Here is a 17313-nt window from a genome sequence, read left to right as displayed (position 1 = left end):
GAGTGGAGGGGAGCCACTTCAGGTTCTGAGAAAAGAAGCTATGGGAAATCAGTCACAGTCAACACAACTCCATGGACCTACAGCCAGATCTAGGTCCCTATGGGACCTTCCACTTCATTCTCCATTCTTAGTATCAGAAACTGACCATTGAGCACATTTTTCTGTTTCCTTGTTTAATTAAACTTTGCCAATACATAGTAGTAAGCACTGCACAAATTTCTGGAAAAGATTTTTCTATAAATTGGCTTTTCAAAATCCAAAATCCTTTGCATGATACTTCATTTTTATTTTATTTTTTATTTTTGATACAGAGTCTAGCTCTGTCTCCCAGGCTGGAGTGCAGCGGTGTGATCTCAACTCACTGCAACCTCCACTTGCCGGTTGCAAGTGATTCTCCTGCCTCAGCCTCCTGAGTAGCTGGGATTATAGGCATGCACCATCACGCCCGACTAATTTTTGTATTTTTAGTAAAGACTGGGTTTCACCATATCGGCCAGCCTGGTCTTGAACTTCTGACCGCAAGTGATCTACCTGCCACAGCCTTCAAAGTGCTGGGATTACAGGTGTGAGCCACCACACCAGGCCTACGTAATACATTAGACCTTTTATGATGTATCCCTTATCAACTGTCCTTAACTCTCTCTTCCAGATTCTTCTCTTCCAAATCCCTTCCATAATTGAATTCCACCAATTTCTGCTCTCATACCTTCTGTGTTCCACCACACCTCTGTGCCTCTGTGTGCCACTCCCTGTGTCCTATCCCCTCCCGTCGTTCTCTCTCCTCTCCCTCCCCCTTCTCTCGTCCCCTCAGCCATTTGACCAGCTCCTGCTTCATTGGTATTCAGAGTGAGTAACCTCCTCTGAGAGGGCTTTCTGGTCAGGAAAGCATAGGGTTAGGGAAGCTTTCTCCCAGTAGAAACCACCGCAATAACAATATCACCACCAACAAGCAGAAACCCTTTTTTAGGGAAGGGTCTCACTGTGTCGCCCAGGCTAGAGTGCAGTAGTGCAATCTCAGCTCACTGCAGCCTTGACGTCCCAGGCTCAAGTGATCCTCCCATCTCAGCCTCCTGAGCAGCTGGAACTACAGGTGTGAGCATCCACACTCACCTAATTTTTTGTATATTTAGTAGAGACAAGGTATTGCCATGTTGCCCTGGCTGGTCTGGAATGCCTGGATTCAAGTGATCTGCCTGCCTTGGCCTCCCAAAGTGTTGCAATTACAGGCGTTAACCACTGTGCCTGGCTCACAAACTCTTTTATGGCACTTTCTTTGAGTCTTACATTGATCTGAGAACTTTAGTACATTCATTCATTTAATCCTCACATCCTTCCAGGAGAGAGGCACTAATATTATCTCCATTTACAGGTGCTAAAAGCAAGGCACAGAGAAGTTGAATGACTTGCCCTAGGTGCCACAGGTGGTAAGTGGCAGACATCATAGCACTTCTCCCGGGTGAGGATAGCTGGTGACTGGGCTGCCTCCTCCACCAGACTGGGTTCTTTGAGTGACTGCTCTGTATTCACTTGCTGTATTGCCCAGAGCTTAACACAGTGCTTGCCACATACAAAGCTAGGGCCTCGATAAATGTTGTTGGAATGGTTAGTTTGTATAGAGTCTCTCTTTTTGGAAGCCATTGGATTCCTTTGTATTTCCAGGAAGCAATGGGAATACTGAGTGATATTCCCAAAGCCTCCGAGACTAACCAAAACCCAGACAGCCCCTCCCTTCCATGTAACCACCTAACATAAAACTCTCCAGTCTGCCTCCTGTTCAAACCTTGCAATGTGAAACTTGGGAGGAAAATGCTCTGTAGGGTGTGGAACTTAGGAGGTAACCTAGTTTGACATTATAAGGAACCACAGTGCTTTAGAAACATCTCCTTTGTAGCTCTTATTTGGTCCAATTTAGTAGTTTTCTTTGTTGTTCCATTCCTATTATTGATTGAAATATAAGACCAAAGACTATCGGTACCATGTCCTGTGAGCAAGAAATTCTGACATAGAATGGACATCCAGACCCATCCCTGAGTCTCTGCCTTCAGAATTACCTGCATGCTGCTAAGGAATTTTATCTACCTACCTATGCACCCATCTAATCACCTGCCTAACTGTCTCACACACACACCATGATCCTGACAGAGACAAAGCTGGTTGCAATAAGGGAATAGTTTCCGAACCAAATCTGTTTCCTTCCTTCATAGGATTTTCCCTGCTCAAGAGCATAGCAGAGGGTCCTAGGAGAGAGGAAGACTGAATAGACCAGCTTGGTTGGAGTCTGCTCTCAAATCGCTGGTCCTGAGGCTGGAAGTGAGATTATAATGGGAGCTGCTTCTCAGGCTTTCTTAGGGAACATTGTTCCTTCCAAAGCCCTGGGTTCTCAGCTTTGAGTCTGGCAGGAGTCACATCCAGCTGGAAGGAAGCCAAGAGGGTGCCCCGCCTCTCCAGGTTCAGAAAAAGGGCACAGGAGCAGAGCAGGCTGGGGCTGGGAAGCGGGTGGTGGGGCTGGCCAGGAGCCAAGTGCTTTCCTGACCCCCAGGAGGGTGAGCTGGGTCGCTGTGAGGCCACGGCCCTGCACCTCCTTCTTCTTCTTTCCAAGCAAAAATCAACTTTATTCCAGTGGCGTCTGCACTGCTTTCTTCTGTGATGGCTAGACAAGGACCTTGAGGGCTGTGGCACATGCCCCTGCAGGGACCTAGGGCAGGGCAGGGAGGGATTTCTACCTGCCTTGCTCTATACCTAGGAGGAATCTTTTTGCCTCCAAAACTTAGCCCGCATTTTCTGGAATTACCCATCTTGTGTATCTGTTGAATCATGAGAGAATTTTCTGCAGATCGGGAAATGCCCTGCAGGGTGTGTCTCAGTGAGTGCTGGAGTTCTCTGGGGTGTGCCCCTCTCCTGCCGTAGCGTTTCTCATTTTCTTTTCAAATAGATGCCTGTGTTGTCTCCATTCCTCGAGTCTTTTTCATTCTCTCCTCCTCCCCTCTTGCCTCCTTTTCTATTAAAATGGTATATACAACCTGAAGGGGAGGAGCTTCTGGGTTGCTGGTAGTTTCTTGATGGGGTGCCGGCCTAGCTTATGATGAGTTTGTGGAAGTCCATGAAGCGTGGCACATACAAAGCTTGTGCACTCAATGATCACTTTTCTGTGTGTGAATGTCAAACATTACTTTTACCTAAAGTTCTTTGTACTCAAAAATGCCTAAGATTTAAGCTACTTCCTATACCTTTTTTTTTTTTTTTGAAGACAGGGTCTCACTGTGTCTCCCAGGCTGGAGTGCAGTGGTGCAAACAGGGCTTACTGCAGCCTCCATCTCCCTGGCTCAACCAATTCTCCCACCTCAGCCTCCCAAGTAGCTGGGACCAGAGGTGGTGCACCACCACGCACGGCTGATTCTTAAATTTGTCATAGAGATGGGTCTCACTATGTTGCCCAGGCTGGTCTCAAACTGCTGGCCTCAAGCAATCCTCCAGCCTTGGCCTCCCAAAGTGCTGGGATTACAGGCATAAGCCACTGCACCTGGCCATACTTTCTTAAACAATTAAGAGTGTTCCTCGCCCACCCCACCCCTCTTTTCCTGCTACATTCTTGCAGACTGCTTTCCATGTGAACTTTAATATTTCAAGTGGAGCCCAGTTTGGAATTGTTGGGTTTGCCTCTAACAAACTCTGCCCTTGCCATAGTGGCTTCATCTTTATATTAGCTGGGGGCCATCCATGGGTAATTCAGACTCATTTGGAGGGAAAGGGGTCTCCCATTCAAGCTGATGTTGTGGAATTCCATTCAATTATTCATTGACTTATGCAATAAATGAATGCCATGAGTGCATTGTGTTCATGCATTCATTTAGCATTTGTTATTGAATGTCTTATGTAATGGCACATGGAGTTTCTGTGCGCACGGAACTTGAAACCTAGCAGGGCAGAGAAGATGTGCACCTGTCATCATCACAAAACATGGCATGTAAGAAGTGTCCTCAGGGCTGTACAGGGAAAGGGCTGCAGGATTCACAGCAGGATGCTGCCCTTTCCAACTGAGCCTTCCAGCAGAAAGGCCGCAGCAGAAGTGGCAGAGAGAACAATTTAGCTAGGCAGGGGTGAGGGGAAAGAGCATTCCAGAGAGGGAATAGTGTGAGGCAGCCAAAGTTCAGAAGAGTGAAATTCATTCACTTAAGTAGCCTTGAATGGAGAGGAGGCCCAAGGAGGATGGGCTGTGGTCAAGGCATGGTGTTCCTGAGAATGCTGTGGCAAAAACATGGCCTTCATTTGTAGACATTGGGAAATAATTACAAAGAACCAAATTGAACAGGGTGGAAGTGGGAGTAGGTGAGGGGATGCAGTACATCTCTAAAGACCCTCTGCTTTCTTTTTAAAATCATGACTCTATTCAAGTATACTTAACATTCCACCCCCACCCCCGCCAGTTTTAATCTTTGACATAGTTCTCTGAGACAAATGCAATAGTCTTAACATATTCATTAGGTTATGCTAACTGTACTGATCACTGTAACAAAATCTCAGTGGCATATTTCTTTTTCATCCTATAGTCCCATGCAGGTTGGATGGAGAGAAGCTATTCTAAGCATTCATTCTAGACCTGCCTCTTTCTAATTGGTGGTTCTGATTTTCCCTTGGGCCTTGAATTCTCCATTCAGTCTGAGAATGGCTCACATTTTTGTGCCCATTTTCCAGAGCTCTGTCACCATGACCCATCTAACCATGGGATTGGCTGGGAAATACAGCCTATCTGTGTGCCTAGAGGGAAAAGAAAATAGGTTTGGCAAATCCATAGCATTATGTTTGCCAAAAAATACTATACGTAATATAACTTTATGAATGATAAAACTTAAGTACTATCCTGCATCTAATTGCATGTGTTATGAATTACTTCTATCATGACACACTTAGAATTACAGCCTTCCAGCATTAGACAATCATTGATGTCATGATTATATCTTGTCTCTATGTTGAGTGGAAGTGATAAGTAAAGGGTTTTACAAAACTTGTTACTGGCAGTCCTACCCTGCTGCCTTTTCCAAACTGTTCTATAACGATGCAGTTCTTCCTTCACTCGCCAGGAAATTCTGTTCTAATCAGACGGTGTGGTAACCCAGAGAATACATATAACATGAAGAGAAATTAATAGGTAGCTAAGGGATTACATTGTTAGAACTTGTCATTGTCAAGGCTAACCCTAGAAATGGTTTTTTTTTTCTTTTTTTTTTGGAGACAGAGTCTTGTTCTGTCACCCAGACTGGAGTACAGTGGTGTGATCTTGGATCACTGCAACCTCCTCCTCCCAGGATCCAGTGATTTTCAGATCTCAGACTCCCAAGTAGCTGGAACTACAGGCGTCTGCCCCCACGCCTGGCTAATTTTTGTATTTTTAGTAGAGACGAGGTTTCATCATGTTGGCCAAGCTGGTCTTGAACTCCTGACCTCAAGTGATCTGCCCGCCTCAGCCTCCCAAAGTGCTGGGATTGCAGCCTTGAGCCACCGCACCCAGCCCACAGAAACTTTCTAAATTCACACTTTTGAAGTGTTTTGTCAATTTATTCTTCTACCCTATCACTATGAAAGTTTATCTTAATAAAAGTTTATTTTTGTGAACTTTAAAATGAAACCATTTTTTGTAATAGGTTTGTATGTACTGTCAGCAGGGAGGGAGACTGGTGGAAAATCTGTGTAATATAGTCATTTGGAGACTGGGATGACAGGGACTCTGCCTTCTTCAACACGTGGCTTTCAAGAAAGCCTCAGGCATCAATACCAGGCCAGAAGATGAGAGTGGAGGATGGTGTGGGAGGTTTAGGGCTGGGTCTGACAGTGGGAAATGCTGCTTCCATCAACATTTCATTGCCTATTGTGAGAATGGGGGTCAGAGAAAGACAGCTCCTGTTGCAGTTCAGCAGTGACTCTACTGTATGGTGGGGGCAGGGATAGGGTGGAGACATAGGGTCAGTCTTTGCTGAATAACTAGTCATCTCTGTCGCAGCCAGGCTACCAACTTCTCTTTTTTTTTTTGAGATGGAGTTTTGCTCTTGTCACCCAGGCTGGAGTGCAATGGCGTGATCTCAGCTCACTGCAACCTCCTTCTCCCAGGTTGAAGCGATTCTCCTGCCTCAATCTCCTGAGTAGGTGGGATTACAGGCGCCCCCCCACCACCCCTGGCTAATTTTTATATTTTTAGTAGAGACGAGGTTTCCCCATGTTGGCCAGGCTGGTCTTGAACTCCTGACCTCAGGTGATCCACCCTCCTCGGCCTCCCAAAGTGCTGGGATTACAGGTGTGAGCCACTGCGCCTGGATCCAACTACTCTTTTTAAAAAAACTTACATGTGGTACCCTGACTCTACCCAAATTAGATGTACTAGACATATTGCTTTTAAGAAAAAGAAAGGAAACTTTGCTTTAATGTGATAGTTCTAAAAGAATTCAATGTTTGTTGTTGGTGGTATGATAATATAAATTTGTTGGATTGATAATAGGAGTCTCAGACAGGGGGATAGTGTGGATTATTACATGGTGCCAAGGTCCAAGGGAAATAAAAAAGCAAAGGCAAGTGTGGTAGTCAATAGGGCTGGTCGTGCGTACTCCAATTCTCCTCCTGTAAGAAGGCAGGAGGTAAGACTATATTTTCCCACCCTTTGAAATTAGGGGTGATGATTTGATTTACTTTGACCAGTGAAATGTGAGCAGAAATTTGTCACAATTTGCCATGGAAGCACTTGTGATGGAACTGTGTCTACCTGGCCCCTGAGAGACTGGGGTCAGTAGAACCCCCAGCTGACCCACGTGGGACATGTATATGGGCAAGAAATACACCTTTGGCGAGTGAAGCTGTTGAAATCTTGGAGTTGTTTGTAACCATTGTCCAATTTAATATGTTCTCATTGATACAAAAGATTATTCTTGAAAAAATAGGCTGACATATTTTGGATCAGATTTTTATAAGGTTAAATTTCACTTGATAGGATTTGAAATGTAAGGATTTCTTGGGGGTGGAAATTTAGTTGAAATCAACTTTAAGTGATATAAAAAATTCTATTTATTCATTAAATGTAATATTTAATTTAAAAATGCTTCAAAAGTATGATATTATGAACTCCTTTATTATACAAATACCAGAGAGACAACTAATAATTTATTGTAATGTTTAAGGTACAAAATTATAGAAAAATATTAGCAAATTTCTTTTATCAGCAGCTTTTAAATGAGATAAATTTTCAGGGTTTTAGATGTGTTTTTTAGTAAAAGTAAATTATGTTTAAATCTTTTTGTCTTTCTTTATGAAACTGCTACTCCTTTCCCACAGGGATTTTATGTGGCTTTTCTTAGAACCTTCTCCTTCTTAATGGTATTGAAATAACCAGAATTAATACCACATGATCCTGTTTCTCCTTTTGTCTCCTCAGTTCTGTTTTGAAAATTCTGTGATTACCGTATTTAAATTGCAGTATCAGTATGTTTGCTAATAGTGCCAAGATTCACTGTGAATACCTTATATTCTTTGCCCTGTATGCCTCAAAATGAATAAAGATGATGAAAATACTAAACCATGTATATACAACTTAATGTGAAATAATGGGTTATGAGTCTATTTCATAGTACAGAATGAAGTTCAAAGCTTGGTAGGAAACAGGGTGGGGTATACTAATGGTTCACAAATGCCAGTTTATGTCCTGGCTACATCAAAACCCTCTGGGAAACTTGTTAAAAACTCAGGCTCCTAGGTTTCCCTCCAATTTCCCTGAATCAAAATATCCAGAGAAAGGACTTGGGGGATCTGTATTCTTAACAATCTCTCTAGGTAATTATGGTGGGCAGATGGGTCTGCCTTAGCAAAGGGCATAGAGGGCCATCCAGAGGACAGCACATGGAGCAGAGTGCCCTCCTTGTCTTCCATCTGCCATGAGGATATGTTTATACTCAACTCTGTGCCCAGAAGCCACCTTGAGATGGTGCTGGTGGTGACACCCTTCAAGAGGGGAGAAAAAGCTCTGATAGGGAGTTTGAACTTTTTGTTTTTGTTTTGAGACAGAGTCTCGCTCTGTCACCCGGGCTGGAGTGCAGTGGTGTGATCTCGACTCACTGCAATCTCTGCCTCTGAGGTGCCTTAGCCTCCCAAGCAGCTGGGATTACAGGTGTGTGCCACCATGCCTGGCTCTTTTTTTTTTTTTTTTTTTTTTTTTTTGTATTTTTAGTAAAACCAAGATTTCCCCATGTTGGCCAGGCTGGTTTTGAACTTCTGGCCTTAAGCAATCCACTCATCTTGGCCTCCCAAAGTGTTGGGATTACAGGCGTGAGCCGCCACACCTGGCCAGGAGTTTGAACTTTGACTTAGCTAAATATTTACCTCCAAAGAGACCATTTCAAAATTGGTAACACTGAGGTACTCTTAAATGGAAAGTTTAATTTTTTTCCTGTTGGTGGGAATGAAGGCCCTGAAAGAAGATGAGATCAGGTATAGAAAATAGATGTGATTTTTTCTTTGCACAACAGTATCATGGTATATATAATATCCCTCATTCTGTAACCTATCATTTCCAAAATTTATTTGACATTAGGGTGGTTTTTCAAGTAAAATTTATTAAAAATTCTGTGGAAATTACTGTTCCTCGGAATGTATTTTGGTAAATGTTGCTCTAAATTATTTTGCTTTGTGTGTGTGTGTTCAATGTACATTTATACAATCTTGCAAAGCATTGTCATGCACAATTGGTGGCTTCCCCAAGTGGCAAACTCAAAGCACTATTAGATGGCTGATATGGGCGGTATGATGCCATATTGATTTGAAGATCTCAGCTCCTAAAACTGAGATACAGGAATGAACAAACATGGAATAGAAAGTTCAGTGTCTCAGTTTAAATTCCTTAAAAATGATGGATTCCAAAATTGAGGTAAGGATTTGAATGCAAATCATTTATTTGGGAAATAATCCCAGGAAGCCTGGTGAAAGAATGAGATGGTGAGACAGAGAAGGGGGAAGTCAATAACGGATATATTGATGACTACTCTGGGCATGAGGACTCAATTCCTCTGGTATCCTCTAAGAAAATAGGTGGAACATGCCTCCAAACTGGCCTGTTGAGGGAGAAGGAAGTTGATTATTTATTCTTCATTGGTTGGGGGTTTCTCCTGTGCATATTAATTCTTGGGCACTTCTGGTCTCTCCTAAGCTTGGACTGAACATGCCATTGGGTAGACAGATACAGGTGCCTTAAGTCGGAATCTGTTGGTATTTGTGGGTACTGTTTTCTGAAGACTTCTACATGGGGAGAGGGGGATATGAGAGGTTTATTGACAGCATCTGCCATACCCAGGTTAACTCTCATCTTTTAAGGTCACTGCTTCTGCTCCTATTGGCAAAAGCTACCTCTTATATTCTCGGGTTGTGTCATCAGCTGAAACTGCCTATTTTGGCACCAACTATATGATCAGTAGTAGCATGTAATAATTTTCAAAGGACTTGCAATAGAAACAAATTCTGGGAATATCTTCATATCTTACTTTACAAGAAACAAATGATGTTTGATAAAAGCTGACCCATAAGTAACTTAAAGTCTGAATATAGGATGAAATGTAGACAGGCATTTCATGGCCAAGTCAGTGCTTGAATGTCCTTCAGATTAGAACCTATCACTGGTGATATGGTTTGGCTGTGTCCTCACCCAAATCTCATCTAGAATTGTAGCTCCCATAATTCCCATGTGTTGTAGGAGAGACCTCATAGGAGATAATTGAATCATGGGGGCAGTTTCCCTCATACTGTTCTTGTGGTAGTGAATAAGTCTCATGAGATCTGATGGTTTTGTAAGGGGAAACCCCTTTCACTTCGTCCTGTCTTGTCTGCCACCATGTGAGACATGCCTTTTGCCTTTCACCATGTAAGATATGCCTGCCTTTCGCCTGCCACCATGATTGCAAGGCCTCCCCAGCCACATGGAACTGTGAGTCCATGAAACCTCTTTTTCTTTATAAATTGCCCAGTCTTGGGTATGTCTTTATCAGCAGCATGAAAGCGGACTAATATAACTGGTGACCTGTGAAAATGGTCTCAGTCAAATCTAGTCCACCATGCTTAAGCAACCTGACAGGTCATCATGGTAACAAACCTGAAATTAAGTAGTTGACTTATTTTAGCAAACGTTTATTGAGTCCTTATGTTTATAATAAAGAGCATACTGAAGGTGATTTTAAAAGTAGTATTACTGAACTTTAGAGCTGCTTGGAATTATGCAGCATGCATTATGAGTCTGTTTAATGTAATGGTTAGGAACATGGACTCAGGAACCAGACTGCCTGGATCCAAATCCTGGTTCCATTGCTTGCAAGCCTGCCTTGGACAAGTAACTTCACATTTCTGCATCTTCGTTTATTCTATATAATAGTACCTCCTCATAAAATTCTAAGATTAACTGAATGAATATATGCAAAACTTGTAGAACAAAGTCTGACACAGGGTAACCAATAAATATGTTTAGCCGTTAACTAGCTCCATCTTGGTTTACAGATGAGGGAACTCCAGCCAAGAGATGGTTAGTGACCTTCTCAAGGTCACTCTGCCTTAAACTCATAGCAGAGTTTAGATTGGAACTCATGTCTTCTAATTTCTAGAGCAATTTGTTTTCATTACAAGTTGCTGAATGATGGCAGACAATCTCTACAGGTTAGATCTTTGTTATTATTTGAGAGACAAAGTCAATAATATTTTGAGAGCAATTTAAAAAGATTATAAATGTAGCATAAGGCTGGGTGTGGTGACTCATACCTGTAATCCCAGCACTTTGGGAGGCTGAGGCAGGTGGATTGCTTGAGCTAAGGAGTTTGATACCAGCCTGGGCAACATGGCAAAATCCTGTCTCTACAATGAACACAAAAATTAGCCTGGCATGGTGGCATGTGACTGTGGTCCCAGCTATTTAGGAGGGTGAGGTGGGAGGATTGCTTGAGCCCAGGTGGTTGAGGCTGCAGTGAGCCAATGTTACACCACTATACTCCAGCCTGGGCAACAGAATGAGACCCTGTCTCAAAAAATAAATAAATAAAAAATAAACATAGTATAAAGTATCACGTAGAATCTATGAATGCTAAATGTAGAAGAAACTAAAAGTAATGTGTGGAAATCATCATGGCGTCAAATTATTATAGAATCTTCCTGAAAGAGAAGAGCCTTGAAGTTTATTTGGCTCTTGGCTCGTACATTTAGGAAGCAATGGATTTGCCCAGGGAAAGGCTTCCCTGGTACATGGGAAAGGCTTCCCTGGTACAGACAGGGGTACAGTGGTAGGAATGTGTGGGTGAACATTAATGCCTGAGGAGATGGGTTGGATTGTGGGGGGACTGAGGCTATAAACTGGTGGCTTGGGGCAGGATCTGTGACCATGTATGTGTTTTGTTTGGCCTACACAGAGTTAGTTTCACAAAAATTTGAGTTGGCTACTTTATCAGTGAGGGTTCTTCAGAGGAACAAAACCAGTAGAATATATGTCTATATATGTATGTATATATGTGTGTACATATGTTTTTATGTGTACAGAAAGCATGCGTATATACACATAGAGAATACATATATACATACGTATACGTGTGTGTGTATTTAGAGAGAGGGAGAGAAAAAATGATTTTTAAGGAATTGGTTCATGTGATTTTGAAAGCTGGCAAGTTTGAAATCTGTAGGGCAAATCAACCAGCTAGAAATTCAGATATGATTTTTGTGTTATAGCCTTGAGTCAGAATTCTTTATTCCCTCTTCTCTGGAAACCTCAGTGTTCTGCTCTCAAGGCCCTTAACTGATCGGATGAGGCCTTCCCACATTATTGAGGATAATCTCCTTTGCTAAAAGTCAGTCAATTTTAGATGTTACCCACATCTACAGAATACCTTCACAGCAACATCTAGATCAGTGTTTGACTAACTTGCCACCATAGTCTAGGTGACACATACAATCCACCATCACAGTTACCAATGTTTAAAAAAACCTCTAGATTTTAAAAGGAAGATTCAGAATTCTAGTTTCTTTTGAAAAATGGAAGTTCTGGCAACTCTGAAACTGCAAGTCCTTTAGATGAGGAAGGGGCAATGGTGGGAGTGGGTAGGATTTGGTTCCTTTGTGTACTTTAATATGAGTGGCTCTGTTTTTCATCTGTTTTATGTTTTGTGCTGCTGAAGTATTTGAAAACCACTCCTTAAGACCAGCATGGCCATTTTACAATGGAAGAAACCAAAGCCCGGGTTCTCAGCTTGATTTTGTATGACGAGCTGTCTTAGTCCATTTTCTTTTGCTGTAATAGAATGCTACAGACTGGGTAACTCATAAAGGATAGTTTATTTGGCTTATGGTTCTGGAGGCTGGAAAGTCCAAGGGTACCTTCGTGCTGTGTCATTCCATGACAGAAGTGCAAGTGAGTGTGCAAGACAGAGGATGGGGGATAAACATCCTTTCATGAGGAATACACTCCTGAGATAACTAATCCCACAATAATTCGTTAATTCATTCATGAAGGCAGAGCCCTCATAACCTAATCACTTGTTAAAGATCCTACCTCTTATTGTCACCATTAAATTTTAACATGAGTTTTTGAGGGAGCATTCAAACCACAGCACTGTCAACAGAAAGCCTTTGAGCACTCTCCAACTGAGTAGTCATGTATTCACAAAAAATTCCCCATCTGGTGAGAAATAACTGAAGGAGTGAGAGACAGGGAGCCAGAGGATCAGTACAGAAGCCATGCCATTATCCATGTGCAGCATGCATGTCCTAGACCAGATAGTGGCTCTGAAAATAGAGAAGGAAAATGAATAATAACTGTACACAAGCTGAAAATCAGTAAGTAAGGAGTGGGCAAAGGCAAAGGAGTCTCTAAGGTGTTGAGCCTGTGGACTAGGAAAATAACGACACTTTTGGCAGAAATGAGAAAGCTGGAAAGGGAATCCATTAGAAGGGCCAACATCTTTAACATCACTTATTGCATTGGGGGCTTACTTTTTTTGACAGTAAAATTTCCTGAAACCGGGTAAAATAATTTTTTAAATAATTCACTTTTTTAAAGCTATACTTCATTATCAGCCATCCTCCAATCCTTGAAACAAATCAATGTTTTACTTTGGCTGTGAGAATTTGCTGACAGCAAGTGCCAGAATAAACCAACTATCTGATAGGAATCACTGAAAATTTGGTAATCTTATAAATGTGTAATTTTTACCTGTACTTTAGATTCTAAAAAATTTATATAAACAGAATCTTAAAGCTTGTAGATAAAAATGTTAATTTAAAAAATGTAGCAAAATAAGCATAGGTAATATTAAATGAATTAAATTTTTATTAAAGAAAATGTGTGAAATAAATAATACACTTTTAACCTCTGTGATGAATTCTCTAGAAATAGCTTTAATTGGCTCCAATACAACTGCCTTTTTAATATATGTAAATTAGCACCTAGCATAGTGTGCCCCAAGGTTAGCTATTCAATTTTAATATAATTTTCCCTTTAAGTTAATGCTCTCTTAATTGAACTAGTTTAGAAATGTCTTCAGTCATAATTAAACTCTGCACAATCTCATCCTTAGATAATCCTCAGTTTTCCTCTCTCAGAATGCTCTGTTTATATATACCCTAAGTAAGAATACCCTCTTTCACTCCAAAATGAAAGCATCCTTTGAATTGATCACCAACTTGAATGGGGTGCATCCTCACCAATACATTGTGTATAATATTTTGTCTTCAGCTACACATGTTAGTGTTCTATACAACAACAACATTCAAAGAAAGTATAACTATGCCACCAATTAAAAGACTTTAGGATAGCATAGTAGTAGATAAGACAAGGATGCATGTAGTAGAAAGACTGAAAAATGGAGACTGAATTTTAGGAGATAGCTACAATGGGGAGTTAAAGAAGGGAAATCTAGCCATACAGAGATAAAGAAGAAATACAGAGAGTCAGTCAGAGGAATCAAGAGAACCTTGCTGTCTTAGTCCGTTAGGGCTACAGCAAAATACCATAAACTGGGTAGCTTTATTTATTTATTTATTTATTTATTTATTTATTTATTTAGAGACGGAGTCTTGCGCTGTTGCCCAGGCTGGAGTGCAGTGGTGTGATCTTGGCTCATTGCAACCTCTGCCTCCCAGGTTCAAGTGATTATCCTGCCTCAGCCTCCAAAGGAACTGGGATTACAGGCACCCACCACTATGCCCAGCTAATTTTTTTTTGTATTTTTAGTAGAGACGGGGTTTCACTATGTTGGCCAGGTTGGTCTTGAACTCCTGAACTCGTGACCCACCCGCCTCGGCCTCCCAAAGTGCTAGGATTACAGGCGTGAGCCACTGCGCCGAGCCCTATATAATTTTTTTTAGAGACAAGGTCTTGCTTTGTCACCCAAGCTATAGTGTAGTGGAGTGATCATAGCTCACTGTAACCTTGACCTCCTTGTGATCCTCCCACCTCAGCCTGCTGAATAGCTGGGACTACAGGCATGGGCTACCAGCCCGGCTAATTTTTTGTTTTTTTTAGTAGAGATGGGGTTTTGTCATGTTTCCCAAGCTGATCTCAAACTCCTGGGCTCAAGGGATCAGCCTGCCTTGGCCTCCCAAACTGTTGGGATTACAGGCGTGAGCCACTGCACCCAGCCACCTGGGTAACTTTAAACAATAGAAATTTATTTCCCATGGTTATAGAGCCTAGGAAGTCAAAGATTAAGGCACCAGCAGATTTGGTGTCTGGTGAGGTTGGTGATGGCAGTCTTCTCGCTATTTCCTCACCTGGCAGAAGGAACAAGAAAGTTCTCTGGAGTCTTTCTCTCTCTCTCTCTCTCTTTTTTAATGGAGTCTCACTCTGTTGCCTAGGCTGGAGTGCAGAGGCTCGATCTCAGCTTACGGCAACCCCCACCTCCCGGGTTCAAGCAATTCTCCTGTCTCAGCCTCAGAGTAGCTGGGATTACAGGCATGCGCCACCATGTCTGGCTAATTTTTGTATTTTTAGTAGAGATGGGGTTTCGCCATGTTGGCCAAGCTGGTTTCGAACTCCTGACCTCAAGTGATTCACTTGCCTCGACTTCCCCAAGTGCTGGGATTGCAGGTGAGAGCCACTGCACCTGGCCTGGAGTCTTTTTTATCAGGACCCTAATTCCATTCATGAGGACTCTGCCCCCATGACTTAATAACTTCTCAAAGGCCTTGTCTCCTAATACTATCACTTTTGGGGTTCAGATTTCGACGTAAGAATTTGGTGGTGGTGTAGGGGAATGGGAGGCAGTCACAAACATTCAGACCATAGCACTGATATCAGAGAATCCAAAGGAGAAGAGCTTTCCAAGAGAAGATTAAAGTGGATGATGATCAACCAGGTCAGAAACAGCAGGTGAAAATGTTGAACGGATCATTGAACTCAGTTGGCAAATGTTTGGTACTGATGGGGAGAGAGCAATTTTGGGTGGAATAACTATCTTCTTCAGATGCAAGTGGATTTGAGAGAACAAAGACGAGTGAATAAAGACACAGGCTGCAATTCAAAGAAAATTTTACCACCTTTAGCCAAGAGCTCACTGTTGACTCCCTTGAAATGCCTCATTTACTTCAATTAATGACTGAAGCAAACTATTGGCATCTGTAAATTATACTCAAAACAGTACTTCATATTGTTTCCATTAATTACCCAAGACAGGAGTTCATTAGTGAGAGCACACTAATGATTAGCCCAAATAGCTGTAATTGTAGTGTTATTAAAATGCTGGATTAATATCTCCTTTACCATGGATTTATCTGTTCATAGAGATGGGACGGCAGCTGTCAATTACAGAAATATAATTTTTTGTCTCTATGTCTAGGAATCGTTTTACTCTAAGCCTGGCAGAAAAATTTTAAAAAGGAAACAAGTTATAGAAGTTATAGCAATTCTCTAAATTGTACCCAATGCTAAACAGTAAGAGTCACCATGGGAATATTCTAGAAATTATCTTTGGAGTCTTCTCACTAGTCCTTCCATTACAGCCTTCTGCTGCATCTGAAATTGCTGGCCATTTTCTCAAGTGAAAATATACTCTCTTGGTTCATTTGGTACCAGCTCTTCTCCCTGACTCTTCCCCTATGTCTCCTTGATTCCTTTTCCTCTGCCAGCCCCTTAAAGGGTGCTTTCTCCCCCGAGGTACAGTCACAGCTCTCTTCTTACTTTGTGCCTCTTCCTGGAAAATCCCAGGGCTTTTCCTGTCACTCAGATTCAGGTGGTCTCCACATGCCCAATTCCTTTCTCCTTAGCTTCATTTCCATATTCCCAGCTGCCTACTGAACAGAGACTCTGGGAGGTTTTACAGGCAACCTGAACCCAGTATGTCCAAAACCAAGCTCACACTCTCCCCACCCGATGCTTCATTCCTTCCCCACAAGACCTGTTCCACTTCTGTTGGTTGATGGCATCAACATCTACATGGCCAACTGAGCTAGAGACCTCAGAACCATCCTCAGTGCTTCCCCCTTCCCACCTCACACACCCAGTTGGTCTCTGAATTGTGGCCACTCTGCTCTTTGACATTTTAATCTACCTACTTATTTAACTATATTCATTCAACAAATGAGTCTATTGTGTACCAGGCACCTGAGTGATGGCAATTAACAAAACAGATAAAGTCCATGCTCTTGGAATTTATATCTAGTAGGGGAAGGTAGGCAGTAAACAAAGAAAACAAAAAAAATACACACAGTGATCATAGCTGGTATTAAGTGCTAGGGAAAAGAAGCAGAGTAAGGTGTGCCAACAAAAAGTGGTGGAGGGGGATTGCCATTTTAGGTAAATTTGAAACCACCTTTGCAAAAATTATAACTGAGGAAATTATGACAGTGAAAGAAATCAGACATAACCGACTCCATCTTGGTTCTAACCTCTATGCTGTCCTGTTCATTCCTGGGCATAGGCTGAACTAACCTTGGGAAGGAATATGGTTTATAGTTTAACTTTGATACAGAAGTGATAATAGCCCTTTCCCCGAAAAAACCAAACCAAACCAAACCAAAACCCTTCTTGCCTGAGGACCGGTGTGCCCTTGCAGGACTAACAGATTCACTACAAGAGTAGAAATTATGGTTTGGAGGCCATGCAAGCTCTGGCTGCGAGAGTCTCAACCTCCCCAAATCACTCCTGGGAATAACACCACTTTTGTAAAACCTAAGGTCAGTGCTTGAGATATTCTGCAGATCCTGCATTCTGATGCACCAGCTGACATTGCCTAGACCTGTAATCTGGCTCAACCAGGTCTGCAATCCCACCCAGGAACAGAAAACAGCAATAAAAACTCACCTCGACCCCCTATGATTTCATCT

The sequence above is a fragment of the Macaca fascicularis genome, chromosome 3, assembly GCF_037993035.2.
Source record: "Macaca fascicularis isolate 582-1 chromosome 3, T2T-MFA8v1.1".
Classification (NCBI taxonomy): Eukaryota; Metazoa; Chordata; class Mammalia; order Primates; family Cercopithecidae; genus Macaca; species Macaca fascicularis.
Note: the sequence above shows the minus strand (reverse complement) of the source record.